The sequence below is a fragment of the Panthera uncia genome, unplaced genomic scaffold (genome assembly GCF_023721935.1).
Source record: "Panthera uncia isolate 11264 unplaced genomic scaffold, Puncia_PCG_1.0 HiC_scaffold_207, whole genome shotgun sequence".
Lineage (NCBI taxonomy): Eukaryota > Metazoa > Chordata > Mammalia > Carnivora > Felidae > Panthera > Panthera uncia.
In genome coordinates this window covers 66,058-89,769 of record NW_026058767.1, presented here as the reverse complement: position 1 = coordinate 89,769, position 23,712 = coordinate 66,058, and the positions used below count along the sequence as shown (strand labels likewise).

Here is a 23,712-nt window from a genome sequence, read left to right as displayed (position 1 = left end):
TTTGCTCAGAGATTCTGAAAAGACTGGGGTTTTTTTGGCAAGGGGAGGTGGGTGGCAGAGAGAGAAAGCACGTGTGCTCCCGAACACGAGTAGGGGATGGGTAGAGAGAGAAAGGGAGGGAATCCCAAGCAGGGATGCCCTGATGTGGGGCCCAAACTCAAGAACCGTGAGATCATTACTTGAGCCAAAATCAAGAGTTGGATGCTTAACTGACTGAGGTACCCAGTCACCGCTAGCACCTCTCTTATGTAATATTTTGGAGCTGCTAAAATTATATTTACAAAGAATTCTTAGTGATGTGGAGAAATACTTAAGATAAAACATCAAGTAGACATGCCTGGGTGGCTCACATCGGTTAAGCATTTGGCTCTTGATTTTGGCTCAGGTCATGATCTTTCAGTTCTTGAAAGCCTGATCCGGCTCTGTGCTGACAGTGCTGGGCCTGCTTGGGATTCTCTCCCTCCCTCTCTTTCTGCCCCTCACCTGCTTATGGTCTCTGTGTCTCTCTCTCAAAATAAATAAACTTAAAAAAAAAAAAGTCAGTATTCTAAAAAATGCTAAAGGCAGCACATAGGTCTTCACCTTAGGTAGTGATCTCAGGGTTCGTGGGTTTGAGCCCCATGTTGGGCTCTGGTCTGACAGCTCAGAGCCTGTAGCCTATTTTGGATTCTGTGTCTCCCTCTCTGTCTGCCCCTTCTCTGCTTGTGCTCTGTCTCTTTCTCTCTCAAAAATAAACATTTTTTAAAAAATTTTATTTATTTACTTATGTTTTATATTTATATCTAAGTCAGTTAGCATATAGTGCAATAATGATTTCAGGAGCAGATTCCAGTGATTCATCCCATATGTATAACACCTGGTGCTCTTCCCAACAAGTATCTTCCTTAATTCCCCTTACCCATTTAGCCCATCCCCACCCCCACCCCCAACCACTCCAGCAACCCTCAGTTTGTTCTCTGTATTTAAGAGTCTCTTATGTTTTGTCCCCTTCCCTGTTTTTATATTATTTTTGCTTCCCTTCCGTTATGTTCATCTGTTTTGTATCTTAAATTCCACATATGAGTGAAGTCATATATTTGTCTGTCTCTGACTGACTCATTTCGTTTAGCATAATACCCTGTAGTTCCATCCATTTAGTTGTAATGGCAAGATTTCATTCTATTTGATTGCCAACTAATACTCCATTGTGTATATATACCACATCTTCATTATCCATTCATTTGTCGATGGACATTTGGGATCTTTCCATACTTTGGCTATTGTTGATAATGCTGCTATAAACATTGGGGGGTGCATGTGCCACTTCGAATTAGTATTTTTGTATCCTTTGGATAAATACCTAGTAGTGCAATTGCTGAGCCATAGGGTAGTTCTATTTTTAATTTTTCGAGGAACCTCCACACTATTTTCCAGAGTGGCTGCACCAGTTTGCATTCCCACCAGCAATGCAAAAGAGATCCTCTTTCTCTGCCTCCTCCCCAACATCTGTTGCCTGAGTTATTAATTTTAGCCATTCTGACTGGTGTGAGGTGGTATTTCATTGTGGTTTTGATTTGTATTTCCCTGATGATGAGTGATGTTGAGCATCTTTTCATGTGTCTGTTAGCCATCTGGATGTCTTCTTTGGAAAAGTGTCTGTTCATGTCTTTTGCCCATTTCTTCACTGGATTATTTGTTTTTTGGGTGTTCAGTTTGATAGGTTCTTTATAGATTTTGGATACTAACCCTTTATCTACTAAGTTTTTGCAAATATCTTCTCCCATTCTGTTGGTTGCCTTTTAGTTTAGCTGATTGTCTCCTTCACTGTGCAGAAGCTTTTTATCTTGATGAGGTCCCTATTTTTGCTTTTGTTTCCCTTGCCTCTGGAGACTTGTATGGTAAGAAGTTGCTGTGGCTGAGGTCAAAGAAGTTTTTGCCTGCTTTCTCCTCGAGGATTTTGATGGCTTCCTGTCTCACATTTAGGTCTTTCATCCATTTTGAGTTTATTTTTGTGTATGGTGTAAGAAAGTGGTCCAAGTTCATTTTTCTGCATGCTGCTGTCAAGTTTTCCTAGCACCGTTTGCTGAAGAGACTTTCTTTATTCCATTGGATATTCTTTCCTGCTTTGTCAAAGTCCGGGATTGTGATGCCTCCAGCTTTGGTTTTCTTTTTCAGGATTGCTTTGGCTATTCAGGGTCTTTTCTGGTTCCACACAACTTTTAGGATTGTTTGTTCTATGTCTGTGAAGAATGCTGGTGTTATTTTGATAAGGATTGCATTGAATATGTAGATCGCTTTGGGTAGTATCAACATTTTAACAATATTTGTTCTTCCAATCCATGAGCATGGAATATTTTTCCTTTTTTGTGTGTGTCTTCTTCAATTTGTTTCATAAGCTTTCTATAGTTTTCAGTGTGTAAATTTTTCACCTCTTTGGTTAGGTTTATTCCTAGGTATTTTATGGTTTTTGGTGCAATTGTAAATGGGATTGATTCCTTGATTTCTCTTTCTGTTGCTTCATTGTTGGTGTATAGAATGCAACTGATTTCTGTGCGACTTTGCTGAATTCATGGATCAGTTCTAGCAGTTTTTTGGTGGAATCTTTTGGGTTTTCCATATAGAGTAGTATGTCATCTGCGAAAAGTGACAGGTTGACTTCCTCCTTGCTGATTTGGATGCCTTTTATTCCTTTGTGTTGTCTGATTGCTGAGACTAGGACTTCCAGTACTATGTTGAACAACAGTGGTGAGAATGGACATCCCTATCATTTTTCTGACCTTAGGGGGAAAACTCTCAGTTTTTCCCCATTGAAGAAAAAAAAACATTAAAAAACTTTTTTAATAAAATTCTAAAGGAAATAAAAAAATTATTAAAAGGAATGCAATAAAACTTTTATTTTTATTTATGTATTTATTTATTTTTTTAACTATTAAAAATTTTTTATTAGTACTTTTACCAAAGGGGAGATGCAGTTTATTTACACCAGCAGCCATAGGGGCAAGGGGAATAGACAGTTAGTTAGCAATCTGTATAGGATCAACTACTTATGCAAAAATAATAATCTCCAAAATGAAGGACAGTGGAGAGTTTCACAACACTTCCCCAATGGTTCCAGGATGTGATTATGCCAGGCAATGGCCCCTGGATATGCGGTGGTGGGAACTAATGTATGGAAGAAAAAGTCACAAACTACAAAAATTTGTAAAGAACCCCCTTTCCCCCCATGCACGTGTGTGCGCGCGCACACACACACACACACACACACACACACATTCAGATACATAATAGAATCACAGGGTGATCACTATACTGAGGAAGGAAGGATAGGAATTCTGCTATTAGAGGGAACATGGGTAGGGAAAGGGCAAGTTCCTAACCACTGTAAACTACATGGTGGGGAACATTCACTCCCCAGAGAAGAAAGGAGTTAGTTTGTCCCCCTCAGGGAACCTGTTCTACCTAGCCCACCTCTTACCCATCCAGGACAGGCCTAGGACTATATTGCCCTAGTAATGGGAGGGCAAAAGCCAAAAACAATAAATAAGAGGGAGTTAATATGAGCCAATGATTTTTCAAAATTATTTCTACTTCTTCTTCCTCTAACCAAGAGACCAGAAAGGAATCAGTAATATCACAATCAGAGCTCCCTCTCTGAAGGAAGAGTGGACCATGACCTTACTTTCAGCTTGTTTCCCAGACATTATTTGGAAGTAGGCCAAATTTACTTGGACTCTCCTTTTCCTCTGTATCTCCTTAGAAGGATATGTCTATAAAGTCAAGGGCAGAACACCCAAAATTATTTTAGCTCTTGCCAAGGTTTACCTTTCTAAGAAGTGATCACAATTCTTGGATTGACAGACCAGTCTGTAATTACACCTCAACCCTGACCTGGACAATTTTAGGGGGAGAATACAATAATAGACAGTCTTGAGGCCTATTACTATGGTTCCCTTAAAGTCTATATGTAACACTAATTAGTCCATATAGTCCAAACAGTTCCTTCTCAGGTAAGGAAGGATACATGCCCAGGGGTTAGAGAAAATAGATTAGTACCCACTCCATCCCTGTGTGTGTCATTCAGCCTTTCCTGGTCTTCTACTTAGGTCCTAAGAGACAGTATCCAAATGGAGGTGGGAAGATGTAATTCCTTATGAAGTAAGACACAGCAGGAAGGCATCTAGCAAGGCAGTCCTATAGGAACAATGCTTATGCATGATACTGCCTTTCATACACAAAAAATTATGTTCTCTCCCCATCTTTATTTTTTAAAGAATTTTTAAAAATGTTTATTTATTTATTTTGAGAGAGAGAGAGCACACAAGTGAGGGAGAGGGGCACAAGTGAGGTGGGGGGAGCACAAGCGGGGTGGGGGTAGGGGGAGAGAGAGAGAGAAAGACAGAGAGAGGAGAGAGAGAATCCCAAGCAAGATCCATGCTGCCAGTGCAGAGCCTGAGTCAGGGCCCGATCCCACGGACTGTGAGACCACCACTGGAGCCAAAAGCTGAAGGAAGGAATCAAGGGTTAGAGGTTGAACCTGCTGGGCCACTCAGGCACCCTGGTTGTCTCCCCATCTTGATCCCAACAGAGGAACCTACCAGCAAGATTCTTCTCTGGATCTCCTAAAAGAACAAGGGTGGGGGCGGGGAACAAGAAAAAGAAAAACTTAAAAGAAGCTAAGGAAAGGGAAACTGGGCAGGCTTCAGAAGCAGGAGCATCAAGAGAGATGAATTGAAATTGGTCAGTATGAAAGCAGGGTGGCAGGCAGTACCTGGGTCATGAGCTACACCAGATGGGCAGTGGAGCAGGGGACATGGGGCCAAGCCAGACAGACGAGGCTGGGCCCCTTACTGGGGCACAGAATGAGGTTTAAGAAAACATTTCAAATAAGGCAGCACTGTTCCCGCTCACTTTGGGACTCTCACACCTCTACACTTCATAAACCCTCAATCAGGAAGTAAAGTGGAAGGTAGTTTTGATATGTGGCTCACATTTCCCATCCTTGCCTATCCCATTACCTGACTTCTGACAACAAAAGGACAGCTCTTGTCGAGAATGTTCAAAAGGGACTGAATAGAAAGGGGCTGCCCCTCATGAGGGACAACAGGTGGTGGCAGTCTGTATATTCACCATAACAGAGCTTCGACTGCCCAACCCAAGGAACAGGGACATTCAGTAGGATACTGCCATCAGATGAGAGACCCAGCCTTGGTCCTTGGCTCCTAGTACTAACCTATTAACATTGAGGGCAATTGGAAGAGGTCCCTTCTGGGCTCAGCTTTCAAACCACAGTCTCTACAGCCATTATGCTCGTCTATAATTCAGGCCTGCCCCTGGCATGGAAGGCAGGTAGTGACCTGGCATAATGACCAAATCAGACACATGGACTGGCTAGGTAACTAACAACCCAGAGTAGGAAAATGACTGCCCCACCAAACTGTTGTTCACAGCATAATATATCCAGATATGATCTTGCAGTTTAAGAGATGGTACATAGTTGTAGAAGCTCCTGCTACCTCTTCAGGGGATCATAACTGAATCCTCAACCTGCCTAGATAACCAAGTTGTCCATTTGCCAAGCCTATGCTACCAGGTGGGGTGCAAGACAAAGGGCTCTGTTCAGCAAATTTGCCCTTGTCCCCAAGTCTGTTCAAGTCACTATAAATGCTAGATATTTTGGAAACTGGTAGCATTGTCCTTTTCTTCTTGTTGGAGCCAAGATCACAGAGCTTTGCTTATCAGATTCAGTTGTAATTCTTTTTCTTGGTTTCCCAAATTGGAACTGTTAATATCCAGATCTCTCACCTGACTTGCATTTGTCTTGAGGAAGTCCAAATCAGGCTCAGAGATCAGAGGAGCAGTCCCACTGAGGCCCAATGATAAAGGCCTGACCATCAGCCACGTTCATCTATCAGTTATCCAGAAAGCCCTGACATCAGATAGATAGAAAGCCTGAGGAACCAAAGGATTTATACACTGGGCACACAGATGCTCACCTGTGCATGGGAGACAATAGATCTTGTGCACTTCCTTGTGTGGAGATTACCTGCATGGTATGGTGTCGGGATGCACAGCTCCCCCTGCCCAGGGTTTCAAAGCTGATTCCAGGTAATATAAAAGGATCAAAATTCCTAAATTGTCCACTTGGGTTTTTTTTCTTTTTTAGGTTTACTTATTTTGAGTGACAGAGAGAGAGAGAGAGAGAGAGAGAGTGAGTAGGGGAGGAGCAGACAGAAAGAGAGGGAGAGAGAATCCCAAGCAGGCTCTGCACTGTCAATAGGGGCCTATGTGGGGACCCATGCGGGGCTCGACCTTATGAACCGTGAGATCATGATCTCAGTCTGCTGTTTAACTGACTAAGCCACCCAGGTACCCCTCCACTTTGGGTTTTTAAAGGCTGGAATCTTCAATGGGAAATTGGAATTTTTGTCCGATTTTTTTTTTTTTTCTTTTTCTACTTAGATACCTAACTTCTCCAAACCACAGGACCGGTCTATGTTATTGTCCTGGTCACCCTCTGACTCTCTCATGGTGCAGCTACTAGAATTCTCTGGGTGAGCGTTGCAGCTGCTGATCGGGCCCATTCCCAGATTCTCCAGGAAGGGAGCAAAGCTGGAGGCTGGAGGCTGCACGCTCCTTTATCTTCTACTGGCTGAGTGCCAAAATCCTTCATGCTTCCAGTTTCTTCAAACTCTGGGTAGAAGTAGTCACACTTGACTGCCCGGTGTACCTCAAAGCAGAGGCCCAAACAAGAATCCTCTATTAGGTCTACATATATCTCCTGAGCAATGGCTTCTAGCTTGTTGGTATCTCGGTTAGACAAAGAACTGTCCTTCATTTTAATTTCTAAGCAACTGTGGAGAAGGTGCTCATATTACAGCAGCACCGGCAGGCAGCAGCGTGTAGGGCTCCTCCAGCTACACTACGCCTAGAGGCTGTCAGAGCCGAGTCCTCAGGTGGCAGGGGCCCAGGCAGAGCAGCAGAGGCAGCAGCCAGCAGGACTGCTCCTGAACCTCAAGTCCTTTAGCTTCTTCTGGTGTCCCCTGGGTCTGGGACTTTGAGCTGGGGCTGGCCCAGGATTCAACACCAGACAGTCTCTGTGCAGCCACAGCCCGACCCCCCTAAAACTTTTTTTTTAAATATTATTTTTGATTTTCATTTTATTAAAAATAAAGCAGCCTTTGAAAACACAAGTAGTCACGTGAGAAATGCTTATGATTTAAGGCTATGTGCAAAAGGGGCCAAAATAATTAAGATTACAACTATTTAGGCCAACATTGTAAGCAACGATATAGAGTGGTGCCCAGAAAAAGGACTTTCCTATAGATACTGCTTTCTTGCAAAGGCTAGCTCTTGAACTTCTCATCCTTTGCACTCTTGCCCCTTACTTCCTCTTCAGCCTTTTGCTGAACAGAGCCCTTTGTCTTGCACCCCACCTGGTGGCATAGGCTTGGCAAATGGACAAAGTGGAGCTCAAACTCACCACCCCAAGATCAAGAGTTGCGTGCTCCACCAACTGAGCCAGCCAGATGCCCCTACTTCCTCTTTTTAGACATGTATTTCTGACTTGGTTTTCATTTAGATTCTGCCTTGCTCCGGCCAAAACATACTCAGAGACTACTTTTGGCAATGCCTCTCCATATCTGACCTAGCCCCCGGTACTCTCCTATCAGCATAAGCCAGCTGCCTTATCTTGAAGAGCTAACTGTTTAAAAAAAAAAAAGAGACATAGGAAATTCAGTATATCAAAATGCTAATAATACTGTGGTGGATTTATTGGTAGTTTATGCCACTTTTTTTTAGGCTTGAAATTTTACAATGTGGTTATGATAGATCTATAACAAAAATATTTGAAGTTTGAATTAAACTCACTCTCTGTGCTTTCACAGGTAATTTTTGAATTCTCTTCCTTTTCATGATTTTCATGATTCTCTTCCTTTCGATGTCATAAAATTGATATCCCTTTAGACAAGAAGATACAGGGTCTGAGATCCTATCTGGGTCAAAGAAACATCTTTTTCTCTCTAAATTTTCTCTCCATCTTTCTCTGCATCTTTTCTCTCCAGATTATCTACAGCCAAAATAGAGATATGAGTATATATTTCTCTTACCTCAAAACCCCAGCACCTGCAGGTTCAAGTCCAAACTCTTTAATATGGCTCTCAAGTCCCTTCATAATCTACTGTTATTCTACCTCTCCAACTTTATGTCCCAGTAATCTGCTAACCTTTTTTTTTCCTTCCTTACCCTATGTTACATCAGACTACTTGCCATTCCTTAAACATGTATTAACTTTTTTCACATTTTATTGATGTATACCATTCATATAATAAGGAGCACCAAACTTAAATGTACAACTCAATAGTTGTTCATGTATGTATACACACGATCAAAATCTAGAACGTTTCTAAACTCTAGATGGCTCCCCTATACCCCCCTTAGTCCATATCTACACTATTTTGACTTCCATCAACAAAGGTTTGTCTGTTCTTTAACTTAAAAAAATGGAAATACACCATATGTATTCTCTTTCTCTCTCTTTTAAAAAAAAATTTTTTTTTAACGTTTTATTTATTTTTGAGACAGGGAGAGACAGAGCATGAACAGGGGAGGGTCAGAGAGAGGGAGACACAGAATCTGAAACAGGCTTCAGGCTCTGAGTTGTCAGCACAGAGCCCGACGCAGGGCTTGAACTCGCAGACCGAGAGATCATGACCTGAACCGAAGTCAGCCGCTTAACTGACTGAGCCACCCAGGTGCCCCATCTTTCTCTCTTTTTTTAAAGTAAGCTCTATGCCCAACATGGAGCTTGAACTCACGACCCTGAGATTGAGAGTCACATGCTCTACCAACTGAGCCAGCCAGGCACCCCTATGTATTCCTTAAAACACATAGTACATTTTTATGTTTCCTTTGCCTGACAATAGGAATGCTAAATATCTGTCATGTGCTGGACTCTCCCATTCTGCATCATGGCAGATATTACTAATTCATCTTTCTTTCTTATTATGCTTCAGTTGAGTTTTAGGTTCTTTTCCTAAACTGTGCACCAGCAGCCACTACTCATTGTTGAGAGTTTGCACTGGAGAAACTTCCCTGGACAAGTTCACATGAAAGCCCTCATCTACCACGCGCAACATATCTGGTAAGTCATTTAAGACTTATTGATCCTATCACTGTAATATCTTTCCAATCTGTCCCTTTTATCCATTCTCACTTCTCTGCTTATTGCAAACTTTCATAATCTCTCACCTGATTTTCTACAACAACCCCTCACTGTTTTCCTTAACTTCAATTTTGGCACCTCTATTCTTTTCTACACACTGCTGATGAATCTTTTTTTAAATATGCAAATACGATATACTACGTCATTCTCCTGGTTAAAACCTTTAAGGGACTATCTTTCAGGTTAAGCCCAAGTGGTTAGCATGGTATTGCAGGTCTTGTGATCTGGTCCTGTCCATCTCTCCAGTGTCATCTCCTGTCACACTGCCCTCCAGTGTGCCAGCAGCTTGCAGGTTTCTGCAACATGCCCTGCCCTCTTTCTCATCTAATCTTCCCTCTTTAAGTTTTATTTATGTTGAGAGAGAGATAGAGAGCAAGCAGGAGGGGGGCAGAGAGAGAGAGGGAGACAGAACCCCAAGCAGGCTCCATGCTGTCAGCGCAGGGCCTGATGTGGGGCTCGAACCCATGAACTGTGAGATCGTGACCTGAGCCGAAGTCAAGAGTTGGATGCTCAAATCAACTGACTGAGCCACCCAGGAGCCTCTCTCCTCTAATCTTGCTTTTCTTCTCTAAATGGCTAAGTCTCCTTCACTCTATAAGGACATTTCAAGGATATTTATTATACAAACCTTTATTGGTCATTCTTTCCCTAACAAATGATTATTCTCTCCCAGGCAAAACTAATTATCCCTTGTTTGTATCCTCATAATACTTTATACATATCCTTATTATGACAATTATCATGTTGTATTATTATCTGTTTACATTTCTAAGAGTTCTTTGAGGGAAGAGAGCTTCGCAGCTCCAGAACTCATCAGAGTGAATGATATCTGTTTTTAAATTTATTTGTTTGTTTGTTGTTTATTTACTTATTTAGTAGGCTTCACACCTAGCACAGAGCCCAATGTGGGGCTTGAATTCATGACCCTGAGATCAAGACTTGAGCTGAGATCAAAAGCTCAATGCTTAACTGACTGAGCCACCCAGGCACCCCGTTTTTTACAATTAAAAAAAATTGTGCTAAAATACACATAACATAAAGGTCACCATCTTTATCATTTTCAAGTGTACAGTTCAGTAGTACTAAGTATAGTTTTATGGTCATGCAGCTATCACCATCATCTATCTCTAGAACTCTTTTCATCTTGCAAAACTGAAACTCCATACTTACTAAACAACTCCTCATTCTCCTCTCCACCTAACCTCTGGCAACCACCATTCTACTGTCTGTGAAGTTGACTACTTTAAGTACCCCCTATAACTGGGATCACACAGTATTTGTTTTTTTTTGTGGCTGGCTTATTTTATTTGGCACAATGTCTTCAAGGTTTATTCATGTTGTAGCATGTATCAATGTTTCCTTCCTTTTGAAGGTCAAATAATATTCCACTGTATGTATATGCCACAATTTGCTTATCCATTCATCTGTCAATGGACACTTGGATTGCTTTTGCTTGTTAGTTGTTGTGAATAATGCTGCTACGAATATGAGTGTACAAATCTCTGCTTTCAATTCCTTTGAGTATTTGCTCAGAAGTGGAATTGCTGGATCATATGGTAATTCTATGTTTAATTTTTTGAGGAACCACTATACTGTTTTCCACTGTGGCTGCACCATTTTACTTTCCCATCAACAATGCTCATGGGGTTCCAATTTCTCCATACCCACACCAATACTTATTGTTTTCTATGGTTTTTCTTTTAATGTTTATTTTATTTTTGAGAGAGAGAGAGCATGTGTGCACCAGTGGGGGAGGGGCAGAGAAAGAGGAAGATGGAGAATACGAAGCAGGCTCCACGCTATCTGTGCAAAGCCTGATGCGGGGCTCGAACCCATGAGCCATGAGATCATGACCTGAGCCAAAGTCCGATGCTCAACCAGCTGAGACACCCAGATGTCCCTGTTTTTGTTTTTGGTAGTAGACATCCTAATAAATGTGAGGTGACATCTCATTGTACTTTTGATTTGCACTTCCCTAATGATTGGTGATGTTGAGCATCTTTTCATGTGCTTATTGGCCATTTGCAGATCTTCTTTGGAGTGTTGTGTATTCAAGTCCTTTGCCCATTTTTTGAATACGTTTTTTTGTTGTTGTTGTTGACTTCTACTTCTCTACATATTCTGGATATTAATCCTTTATCAGAGATAGGATTTGCAAACATTTGCTCCCATTCTCTCGGTTGCCTTTTTACTCTGATGATACTGTCTTTTGATGCACAAAAATTTAATTTTTATAAAGTCCAGTTTGTCTTCATTTTCTTTGGTTGTCTGTGCCTTTGGTGTCATATCCAAAAAATTACTGCCATGGGTGCCTCACCATATAGGTGAGGGTTTATTTCTGGATAGAGTGCATGGCATTTCATAGGATACAAAGATGAATCAGATTGTCCTAACACACTATAATTGGTCATAAAGAGGTTGTTAGAATGGAGTTGGATCTCATTTTTGTTTTAGAGAAAACAAAAGAGAAATGATTTTAGAAGGAGGTAAAACAGCTGACTTAAAAGGAGTTCATGTCCGAATTGTAGACCTCAAACCCCTTTCCTGCCTAGTTCATCTAGTTCACATCCTTGTTTTTATATATGAACAAAAAGAGGGCTTATGTTTCTCTTGAGATCAGAATTACCGAAACAAAACAAAACAAAACAAAACCCAACAAGACATTATAGAAGAAAGATTTCAACTTAGTGAAGGAAGAATTTCTAACATCTGGAATAGCTAGGTTAAAGAATGAACTCTATAATCTATAACTACAGATATTCAAACAGAAGTTGGATGATCACCTGTAAGTTTTGCTGTAGAAGGTAGGTCTGATCATTTCTCTTCCTTGCTTGTGAATATTCTAGGACTGCCCATTAACTTCAGGATTAGGGCCTTATTTTTGAAATGGCATACATAACCCTTAAGATGTGGTCCCAGGCTACCTATATAGCATCATTTCCTGCCAGGTATCTGTGTTCTTGATATATCTAACTGTATTGTGAGATCTGTCATTTTTAATTCTCAGATCTTACTCAAATAAAAAAAAAATAAAACAACCATCTTAATAAAACAGACTGTTTCTAATGCTTCAAGGAAGTAAGCTAAAGGGTGTGGCTATAGCTTAAAATTCCACACAGAATCCTAGGAACAAACTAAATGGAATCAATGGGTAGCAGGTACACACATGTGCTACTGTGAGTATAAGGGCACATGAAATCCAAACTGGGGCAGATGAGAACAAATTTAATTTTAAAAAGAAAGGGAATTAATTTTTGGTGAATGTTTACTATATAATAGACATGTATGCTTGTTTATTTATTTATGTATTTATGTATTTATTTATAAATGTCTATTTAAGGAGTGTGCATACAGAGAAGAGAGGGACAGAGAGAGAGAGAGAGAGAGAGAGAGAATCCCAAGCAAGTTCAGCTCAGGGCCTCACACAGGGCTTGATCCCATGAACTGTGAGATTATGACCTGAGCCGAAATCAAGAGTTGGATGCTTAACTGAGCCACCCAGGTACCCCTATGATTTTTTTTTTTTTAAGTCTGCTCTATGCCCAACATGGGGCTTAAACTCACGACCCCGAGATCAAGAGTTGCATGCTCTTCTAACTGAGCCAGCCAGGCCCCCATGCCATAGTATTCTTTTATTTTTTTAAATTTCTTTTTAATGTTTATTAATTTTTGAGAGAGAGAGAGAGAGAGAGACAGAGACAGAGACAGAGCACGAGCAGGGGAGGGTAGAGAGAGAGGGAGACACAGAATCCAAAGCAGGCTCCAGGGTCCCAGCTGCCAGCACAGAGCCCCACTAGGGGCTCAAACTCACGAACTGTGAGATCATGACCTGAGCCACAGTCGGATGCTTAACTGAGGGAGCCACCCAGGTGCCCACCATAAGTATTCTTTAAAACACGTAGTCCAGAGGCGCTTGGGTTGCTCCCTTGGTTAAGCACCGACTCTTGATTTCAGCTCCATGATTGATTTCAAACCCATGATCTCTGGGTTTGGTTCATGAGTTCGAGTCCTACATCAGGCTCTGTGCTGGCAGTGGGAAGCCTGCTTGGGATTCTTTCCCTCTCTCTCTGCCCTTCCCCTGCTCTCTCTCTTTCAAATAAGTAAATAAACTTAAAAAAAAAAAAAAACCAACCACATAGTACATTTTTATGTTTCCTCTGCCTGACAATAGGAATGCTAAATATCTGTCATGTGCTGGACTCTCCCATTCTGCATCATGGCAGATATTATTAATTCATCATTCTTTCTTATTATGCCTCGATTGAGTTTTAGGTTCTTTTCCTAAACTGTGCACCAGCAGCCGCTACTCATTGTTGAGAGTTGGCACTGGAGAAACTTCCCTGGACAAGAATGGCCTTGTTCACATGAAAGCCTTCATCTCTAACATGCACAACACATTTGATAAGTCATTTAAGTCTTGATCCTATCACTCGATTTTAATAAGAAAGGGAATTAACATTTGGTGAATGTTTACTATATAATAGACATTTATTATTTTTTTTTAAGTAAGCTCTGTGCCCAATGTAGGGGTTGAACTCATGACCCTGAAATCAAGAGTCGCATGCTCTACCAACTAAGCCAGCCAGGCACCCATATAATAGACATTTAAACATATTTTAGATTATTTAATTTTAAGAATGCAAAAAGACAAAGGAATAGATCCTTTACACTGTCTTTCAGGTGGAAACATACTGTAGGATCTTTGGTATTGTGTATTTTAAGCATTACAAAAGTTTTAAACTTTGAACATATCTTTTGCTTTATAGGCTTTTCTATCACCTAGGAGAGAATAGAATATGAATATTGATCCACTGGGCATTTATATTTCTCATTATATATGATGAAATAAGACTTTTGCTATCAGTAATTTTCACCTGAGTTTAGATGAAATTGTTCCCAGAACTTCTGGACTGGAAGGCTAAATTTAGAGACTTAACCACAATTATGAGTGTCTTCCTTGCAAGTACCAGATGTAAGTCCTCAGTGTATTTAAAAAATTTTTTTTATTTATTATTTTTGAGAGAGAGAGAGAAAGCGCATGAGTGGGGAAGGGGCAGAGAGAGACGGGGGATAGAAGATCTGAAGTGGGTTCTGTGTTGACAGCAGAGAGCCCAGTGTGGGGCTCCAACTCATGAACTGTGATATCATGACCTGAGCTGAAGCCAGATGCTTAACTGACTGAGCCACCCAGGTGCCCTCCTCAGTGACTCCTATTTTTGTAGAGCGGTCATTTACCATCTTATTTCTCAATAAGCTGTGATTCAATGGAAAGAACACAGGACTGGTCTACTCCTGCCTGTGACTTACTGTATGATCCTGGTTTCTAATTAAACCTCTTATGTACTAAGTTTTCTGATTATTCAGGTAGAAATAATATTTGTTCTACATATACTTTCTGACTATATACAATAGTTGCCCAAAATTTTAACTCAGCAAGTATGTATTATAAGGAATACAAATATAAGTATTTGTATTCAAGTTTATATTCTATTGGGGTCAGACTTATAAAAGTAACATGTAAGGATCTAGAGAAAGGATGGATTACATTTAGTGGAGGTGGGGGATATGATCAGGTATATTTAATAAAGGAGATTGGAGTTGAGCTGGGTCTGGAGGAATAGGAAAGGTGATAGAAAGAGTCATCTGGAAGGGATAAGAACAGAGAGGTACTGGGATTCTCAATCTGCCCCCAGCTTTTATTTTCATACTCATTGTCTTCTGCACACTTCAGACTAAATGATGTTCTCTGAATCAAGCATGTGTCTGGCACATAGCAGGCAAGCCTCCAAGGCCCAGCTTCTACCTCTTCCCTTCCAGCCTCACCCAGGTGAAATTTACAGTGCTTTCCTCTATATTAGCCCAGGCCTTTGTTCATATGACCCCTTGCTTTTATTATAGCTTAATAGAACCACCTTCCTTGCTTAATGGTGAACTTTTTGGAGATGAGAATCTGGTACTGAACTCAATGCTTTGCTCTTATTAAGTAATCAGGAAATTTTATTCAACTGAACTCGTTCCAAGGACATTGTATCACTCACTAAAGTGAAGGACATGTTGGTATCATCTTAATGTCTCTATAGGCTTCAACTTTTGTGTCCTGCTGTTTTTCTTACATCATCCCTGTGAAGTAGAGTCTTTTTTGCCTTTAAAAACTTAGAGATGAGGAAACTCAGAGGGTGCCATTTGTCCAGTGATCCAGCTAGGTTCTGAAGCCAAGCAGGGCTCTTTTGACTTGAAATCCACTACTCTCTGCACTGTATTGGGGCCATGTGGCATCAGACAAGTAGGGGTAAATGCACTTATTCTCAAAGCTCTGGTTTTTCCTTTGTAAATGAGAGCAATAGTACTGACCACATGGGATTGTTATGAGGGTTAAACGGGGTGAAATATGTGAAGTCCCTAGCTCAAGGCTTAGCACTTACTGGGCAATGCTTGGTCCCTTCTCACAAGCTTCAAATTCTTATGTACATGAACAGATAAATAAGTATCCAGTTCTGAGGTGTAGTGAGAAGTAGGTGGACTACACATAGGTTCTATCCTCTGAGACATAAGAAATTTCATAAGGCAATATTTTGTAAACACGTAAGATTTAGCATCCTCCTTCACCATGTCCACCCTTGTCCACCCGTTACATTCTTTTCCTGCCTAGAGTGTGTGTCAAAGGCAAGGATTGTAGTTGTGTGATTTGTCCAGCTTTGAGGTCAGAGGTTGGTTAAATAATGTCCATGGTGGGGTCTTAAAAAAAAACTCATTAAGTCATAGGTTCTCTCGGATCGTGACTTTAAATAACTATGCAGACGAACCTAACACATTAAAAGCAAAGGAAGGAGGGGCCCGTGGGTTGATTGCAAACCCAAGTGAAACTAAAGAAATGATTCTGAAATCTTTCCCGGGGTGGGGGGATGCTCTTGAGATTTTTCTGCTGAGCTCCTTAACTCCTAGGTTGGCTACATTTTAAAGAAGAAAAGAATTCCAGCTTTGGTGGACTGGTGGCAAAGGTGAATACGCGGGTGTCGACCCCGGCTTCCTTCGTCTAGCTCCCCCCTGATGCTCAGAAGCCCGCGCTAGGCGCCGAGGGTCCACGGAGGCACAGGTCAGGCCGGGTCCGTGTGCCAGGCCACAAGGTGCACGTCCAGCGCCTGGCCTCCTTGTGAGGTGAGGGGACAGCTTTTGGAGGAAGGCGTGGAGGCGGCTTTCTGGTCCTTCTCGCTTGGGGGCCTTGGTAGGGCGGCCCGCAGCCCAGGAGCTAGAGCTGAGTGGCGCGGCCGTGCCCGCAAGCCCGGGCCTCCGCAGGCATGCCGGCGTCCTCCGTCTCCCCAGTGGGGCCCCGGCGGGTAGGCGGGTACCGGGACCTAGCGACCCCGGCTCGGTGGCCCCGCCCCTCCCCGCGAGCCCGTGGTGACTTCGACCCTCCCCCAACGCTGGAGGGCCCCGCCCCCTCCTCGCGGGCTAACGAGTGTCCTCGCGCGCGCGCGCGCCCTTTTCCTCGGCTTTGAGTGTGAGTGTGCTGCCCTCCCACCTCGGCCCCTCCCTATTGTTTCACGACGCCACCACAAGCCTCCAAACGCAACCCCTCCCCCCATTGGTGTTTACCGCCCCCACTCTCCCCGGTTTAAGCGGCGCCTACGGGCCCCCAGAACTAAGGGGGGGTACCCCTGAACTCAACCCTCTGCGTCTCCTCTCCAGGGTCTCCTCCGCGACTCTCCCCTGCCCAACCCTCGGGGTCAGGACTCGTCAAGATTCCGTCCCTCTCTCCCCTCCCCCCTTCCCTGGCTCCCCCTCGGCCCCCTCCCCTCAGCGGGTCCTCCTTTTTCTCTCCCTCTCCCTCCTCCTCCCCCACCCCATCCCTTCCCCCCCACAATGCAGTTCGCGGCGCGGCGGACATGGCGGTGGAGTCCTGAGCTCGTCGTGTCCCGGCCTCCAGCGGCGGCGGCAGTGACGGCGGCGGCGGCAGCGGGAGGCGGCGGGGGGAGCGGGAGCCACTGAGATGAGGAGGCGCCGCGCGCGCCTGTAGCTCGCGGGCCTCTCAGGTACGGAGGTTCCGGCCGCGACTCAGCGCTCCGCGCCGAGGGGGTGTGCTCGGGGAAGGCCAGGCGGCCCCCTGTCCGCCTCCTCAGGTGCCGCGCCTCGCAGGTGTCGGGGGCCCAGTCGCCCCCTTGGGGCCTGACACTTCTTTCTTTGCGGGAATGGGCTTCGGGTGTCCCAAGGAAAGGCAGAGATAAGGGAGGTAGGGGCGGCGGCCTGGCGGCCTGAGGAGGGCATTGGGGCGCTTTGGGGGCCGAACTTCACAGAGAGGCTGAGGTTCTCGGCCCCGGGCCGAAACCTGTAGACCTCGGGGGGTGGATTTTGAGTTAACGGGATTGGCGTGAGCATTCTTTTGGGTCCAGTACGATTCCTTGTCATGTATGTCTTTTCTTTCATCCCCGCTTAGACACGGACGTACATATATAACATGTAAATATACACACTCCTGTAATACACAAGCTCACCCTTTTCGGGAAGAGGGAAGGCAGAGGTGCCTGTATAGATTTCGTTTCTTGCTTGCCCGCCTTCTCTCTCCCCCGCCCCCCAGTCGAATGGTGGTAATGAACGCTTTTGACGTGGGAAACTGTGAGATTCGTATTTGTAAACAGACAGCACCAGCCGTGTGTGTTGCACGCCTCCGCGAGAGGTTTCGGGTCCGTTTGGTATCCGGATTGTAAAAGAATGAGATATTTAGACCCGAAAGAAGCACATCATCGGGATTTTTAGTCATACCTGAATGGGATGAATTACTGTTATTTTAACGACGCTAATTGAACATTTTATTATAAGTTTATCAGATCTTTAATCAGATGAATTTTGAACCTTGTGCGAGATCTTGTTTCGGTATACCCTGTTTCTTCATTTTGATATGTTTTTGATACAAAACTAGTTCCTTACACATTGGACATTAAGCTTCCTTTTGTGATCTTCTTAGTGACTAGAAACGCAATTCAAATTGTGTATTGTTGGCGTGCATTTAGTAATTAGCTGGAGTGGATCAGATTACCTTTTGTTTCCTAAATGTCCCCCTCCCCCTGCCAAGTCTTGTAGTAGCGAAACGTGTAATACTTGGTGAAACAGAACGTATCCTGTTTCTGTTTTTAAAGTAATGAGAACTATTAGCTAATAAAATTGGAGAATCCCAACTGGATACGACCATTTAGAGAGAGTGCCATTAATAAGGCGGTGAATTGTGGATGGTTAAAAAAAGTTGACTTTTTTTGTTGTGTCAGTCAACATGTTCTGTATATGAGTAGATGGTACGCTGAAATTTTCTTTAGGCTCAGCACCCTGTAATGTCTCCTTGAAAATAGCTGCACAGCATTGCATCCTAGTACTTATTAGTCACAACTTGTAAAATTATGAAATATTACTTCATTTAGAATGCTGTATTAACGAATTCACTAGTGTCTAGTGTGCTATGATGCTTTTATAAACACATTTTAAAGGGTGCTTCTTAAAAATCATACTTTTGGGAAGATAAGAATTTTAAGCCATTTTAGGCTTTAAAAATGTGACGTTTCATATAAACAAAAGAAAGTTGGTTTGAAAAAGAGCTCTTTTAGGTAAATTTTCCTGTTTTCAATTTTTCATTTGACTAGTGTGGAAAATGAAAAAGTAAAGCTTCCTTGAAATAATACAGAAGCGGAAGTGAAAGTTATTGACATTTAATGTTTTAAGTGTAGCAAATGTCTAAATACAAAGGGGAAACTAAGGTCTTTTCATTGTCCTAGGTCAGGTTGTTAGCAGATAAATTTATAAGATGTTATCATGCACTTAAAAGTTTAATTCAATTTTGTAATTCCTAAATCACACCGTGAATTACATTTAATTTTATTTCATTAAACTAGAACAGTACAGTGTCTGTTATAATTTTAAAACTTAAATCAAGTTACAATGGCAATTATTAATATTTCTGATTAATAAAAACTGTTTAAAGAGAATTTTTATTAGTTCTCAGAGCAGATTCAGTTTAGTAAGTAGAGAACTTTTTTTGACCTCAGAGTTAACCTTGACATACATAATAAGCATCATTAATTATGCTGTGTTTGTGTGTGTGTTTTTTTTAATGTGTTATTTATAGAATGTCAAATCAGGATCTGTGGGTAGAGAATGGTGTTTGACTTTATTTCCTACAGAAAGTTTGTTTCCAGACCATCAGTAAGCCTTACCCGGAAACGCTGATACTGGTACATTTTGTTTATCCTTAAAAAAAAAATCAGACCATTTTGATATAACAATTCAGTGAGATGTGTTACTTTCTAATGTAAACTACAAATGCTAGAATTGGTAAAATAATTTTACAAAATTCATTGAAAGTCATTACTGCAGACAGAAATATGTTCTAAAAAAGAACAGTTCCAGAAATACCTAAAACAAGGAAAAAATGCTAGTTTAAAGCAGGATATGTGAGGGGTGCCTGGGTGGCTCATTTGGTTAAGTGGACTTTTGATTTCAGCTCAGGTCATGGTCTCACAGTTAGTGAATAACATATGCAAAGATAAGTTGTTATGGGGCTCAGAGTAGAAAAGTGAGAAATTCAGTGTGGCGGGAATTGAGGATTTATGGGTAGAGTGGTGAGAGAAATGTTTGGAAACAGTAGTCAGATTGTGAAAGTCATTGTGTATTTTGACTTAAGGCCTTTCAATTTTACCAAATGAGATCACCAAGTGAGCTAGTGGTTGAGTTGTGATTAGAAGTGTGTTTTCTGACTCCAACTTTAATATTTCTTTCTCTTCAGCTTCCTTATACCAACAGAGTTTAGCCCTGTTTTCAGTGGATAGTCAAGCCACCTTTTCCATGCCACTCTTTTCTCCTCTTAGTAGTTGCTATAATTCACATTGTTTTTTTGAGGATCCTGAATGTTAAATTTCTTAGAAGGTTCTTTTGCCGTAAAAATACCTCTGGGGGAAATAACCTTGTTATAGTTTCTTAGGAAGTTTTTTCACTCCTAAGGGTTAGTTGACTACTTTCTAGTTTAGTACTGGAAAGCAATAGCATGGGGGAATTGGGGAGTGTGGGCTTCCTGCAAGCTCTGTGTTCATCAGTAAAGATGTGCAAAGTCTTAATCTTTGCACAAAGTAGCCTGTACTTTCAAGACGAAATCAGTATGTTTGTAAGTTAGTCGTCTGGTAGTTTTATTTATTAATTTTCAAAGATTTTGTTATTATTATTTTTTTTTTTTAGTGTTTACTTATTTTGAGAGAGAGAGAGAGAGACAGCACACAAGCAGGGGAGAGGCAGAGAGAGAATCCCAGGCAGGCTCCCAGCTGATAGCATAGAGCCTGATGTGGGGCTCAAGCTCATGAACAGTGAGATCATGACCTAAGCTGAAATCAAGAGTTGGCCACTTAACCAACTGAGCCACCCACGTGCCCTAAAGATTTTATTTTTAGGTAATCTTTACACTCAGTGAAGGACTCAAATTCACAACCCTGAGATAGAGTCACATGCTCCATCCACTGAGCCAGCCAGGTGCCCAAATAGTGTGGTAGTTTTAAGTGGGTATTTGATTTACAATGGTAATAGATAACTTACTGCATATTTGCGATGTGTAATTTCTTTCTAAAGATCTTTTTACAAATTTTTTAATTTACTTGTTTGTTTTTAGTAATTTCCACACCCAATGTGTGGCTTGAACTCATGACCCTGAGATCAAGAGTTGCATATGCTTTTCATGTGTTTTCATGTGACATTGGGTGTCATGTACTACTGGTATTGCAAGACGTTGCTTGTTTATGACATTAAAATTTATTGGAAATGTTTGCTCATCTTGCAGAACACTTGCAGAACAAGTTGTTCGCAATCCAAGGTATTACTGTATGTTGTAAGAACATAAAGTATGAATTATACATAATAGTGAAATCTGCTTGCATTTTGTCTGTCTTGTACATTGTTGTTTAAATAATTATCATTAAAATTGATCAGTCAGGGGTACCTGGCTGGCTCAGCTGGTTGAACATCTAGCTCTTGATTTTGGCCCAGGTCATAACATAATCCCAGGATTGTGGGATCAAACCCCCAGTCAGAAAGCGCTGAGCATAGAGCCTGCTTGAGATTCTCCATGTCTCTCTCTCCCTCCCTCTCCCTCCCTCTCCCTCCCTCTCCCTCCCCCCCCTCTCTCCCCCCTTTCTGTCCCCCTGCCCCCCCCCCCTCCCCCTTCTCTCCCTCTCCTCCTCTTCCCTCTTCCTCCCCCCCTTGCCTGCCCCCACCCCCCACATGCTTTCTCTCTCTCTCAAAAAACAAAACCAAATAAAACTCACCCTTTTAAAGTATAGTGTTAAGTATATATTCGTAAGGTTCTGTAACCATCACTATCTAATTCCAGAACATTTTCATCTTTCCAAAAAGAAATCCTGGGGGTGCCTGGGTGGCTCAGCCGGTTAAGTGTCTGACTTGGGCTCAGGTCATGATCTTGCCATTCCTGAGTTTGAGCCCCTGCGTTGGGTTCTGCTGACAGCTGAGAGCCTGGAGCCTGCTTTAGATTCTGTGTCTACCTCTTTCTCCCCCCACCGCTTGCTTGTACTTTCTCTCTCTCTCAAAAATAAACATTAAAAAAAGAATAGAAATCCTGTGTCCATTAGCAGTCACTCCTTATTCGCTTCTGCTCCAAGCCTTTGGCAACCACTAAGCTATTTTCTGTCTGTGGATTTGCTGGTTCTGGACATGTCATGTAAATGGAATCATACGTGTGTGGCTTTTTGTGCCTGACTTCTTTCAGTAAGCAGAATGTTTTCAAGGTTTGTCCATGTTATGTCAAGTATTAGTACTTCATTCCTTTTTACAATACTTCATTTTATGGAATGTGTTCTGTGGAGATACCATGTTTTGTTTATCCATTCATCATTTGATAGTCATTTGGCTTATTTCCACTTTTTTGGCTATTATGAATAATATTCCTATGAAAATTCACGTGAAAGTTTTTGTGGATGTATTATGAATAATATTCCTATGAAAATTCATGTGAAAGTTTTTGTGGATGTATGTTTTCATTTCTCTTGGGTATACACCCAGGAGTGGAATTGCTGAGTGTTTTGTTACATTTAAGTTTAACTTTATAAGGACCTACCAAACTATTTTCCTAAGAGACTGCACCATTTTATATTCCCACTAACAATGTATGAGAGTTCTAATTTCTCCACATCCTCACCAATACTTGTTATTGTTCATCTTTTTTCTTTTTTCTTTTTTGAGAGAAGAGAGCAGGTGGGGAAGAGGGACAGTGAGAGAGGGAGAGAATCTTAAGTAGGTTCCATGCTCAGCACAGAGCCCCCATGCGGGGCTTGAACTGACGATGACCTGAGCTGAAGTCAAAAGTCAGATGCTCAACTTACTGAGCCAACCAAGTGCCCCTCCCCCCCCATCTTTTAATTATAGCCATCCTAGTAGGTGAAGTGGTATCTCATTGTGGTTTTGATTTGCATTTCCCTAGTAACTGATGATGATGATGATGTTGACAATCTATATGCCTTTTGGCCATTTGTATATCTTATCTGGAGAAAGGTCTACTCACATCCTTTGGCTATTTAAAACAACTAGACTGTCCTTTTTTTTTTTTTTTTAAGTTTATTTATTCTGAAGAAGAGGCAGAGAGAGTGTGCACTCGAATGTAGGGAAGGGAGAGAGGGAGAGAGAGAGAATCTCAAGCAGCTCTGAGTTGTCAGTGCAGAGGCAGACTCGGGACTCAATCCCACTAACCATGAGATCATGACCTGAGCCCAATTCAAGAGCTGGATGCTTGACTGACTGAGCCACCCAAGTGCCGGGGTTATTTGTCTTTTTATTGTTGAGTTGTAAGAATTCTTTATATATTCTGGATACTGGACTTTTTATCAGATATGTAATTTGTAAAAATGTTCTTCCATTTTTGTGGGTTGTCTTTTCAATTTCTTTTTTTAAATTTTAATAGTTGTAAAATAGGGGTGCCTGGGTAGCTTAGCTGGATAAGTGTCTGACTCTTAATTTCAGCTCAGGTCATGATCTCGAGGTTTTTGAGTTTAAGCCCTTTTTCAGAGTCTGTGCTGATGGTGTGGAGCCTGCTTGGGATTCTCTCTCTCCCCCTGTCTCCTCTGTGTTCTCTCTCTCTCTTTCTCTCTCTCTCAAAGTAAATAAATAAACTTAAAAAAATTGTGGTAAAATATTCCTAACACCAAATTTACCATTTTAAACCATTTTAATGATTTTTATGAGTACATTCAGTGACATTAGGTACATTCACATTGTTGTGCAAACCGTCACCACTATCCATCCCCAGAACTTTTTCATTTTTTGCAGACTAAAACTCTGTACCTTTTAAGCAATGACTTCCCATTCCCTCCTCCCACCCCTTAGAAACTACCATTCTACTTTCTGTCACAATGAATTTGACTACTATATGTAATTAGAGTCATACAATTTTTGTCCTTTTTTTTTTTTTTTTTTAAAGTACACTCCACACCCAATGTGGGGCTTGAACTCATGACCTTGAGATTGAGAGTTATGTGCTC

General features: G+C 41.8%; 1 protein-coding gene, 1 non-coding gene and 1 pseudogene across 3 annotated transcripts in view; 1 reads left to right on the top strand and 2 right to left on the bottom strand.

Annotated features, from left to right (window-relative positions):
- Positions 1–6,413: 6,413 nt before the first annotated feature.
- Positions 6,414–7,037, bottom strand: LOC125917597 (ataxin-7-like protein 3B; annotated as a pseudogene).
- Positions 7,038–8,770: 1,733 nt separating this feature from the next.
- Positions 8,771–8,843, bottom strand: TRNAE-CUC (transfer RNA glutamic acid (anticodon CUC)). The gene has a single exon. It is a non-coding gene; the product is annotated as a tRNA-Glu (tRNA).
- Positions 8,844–17,143: 8,300 nt separating this feature from the next.
- The window catches only part of LOC125917596 (terminal uridylyltransferase 4-like), a 66,071-nt gene continuing 59,502 nt past the window's right edge, over positions 17,144–23,712 (top strand). The window contains exon 1 of one of the 2 annotated variants that reach the window (XM_049623755.1): positions 17,144–17,232. The gene's annotated coding sequence lies outside the window, so the exon portion shown is untranslated. The remainder of the gene's footprint in view (positions 17,233–23,712) is intronic. The other variant, XM_049623754.1, reaches the window with a different exon arrangement.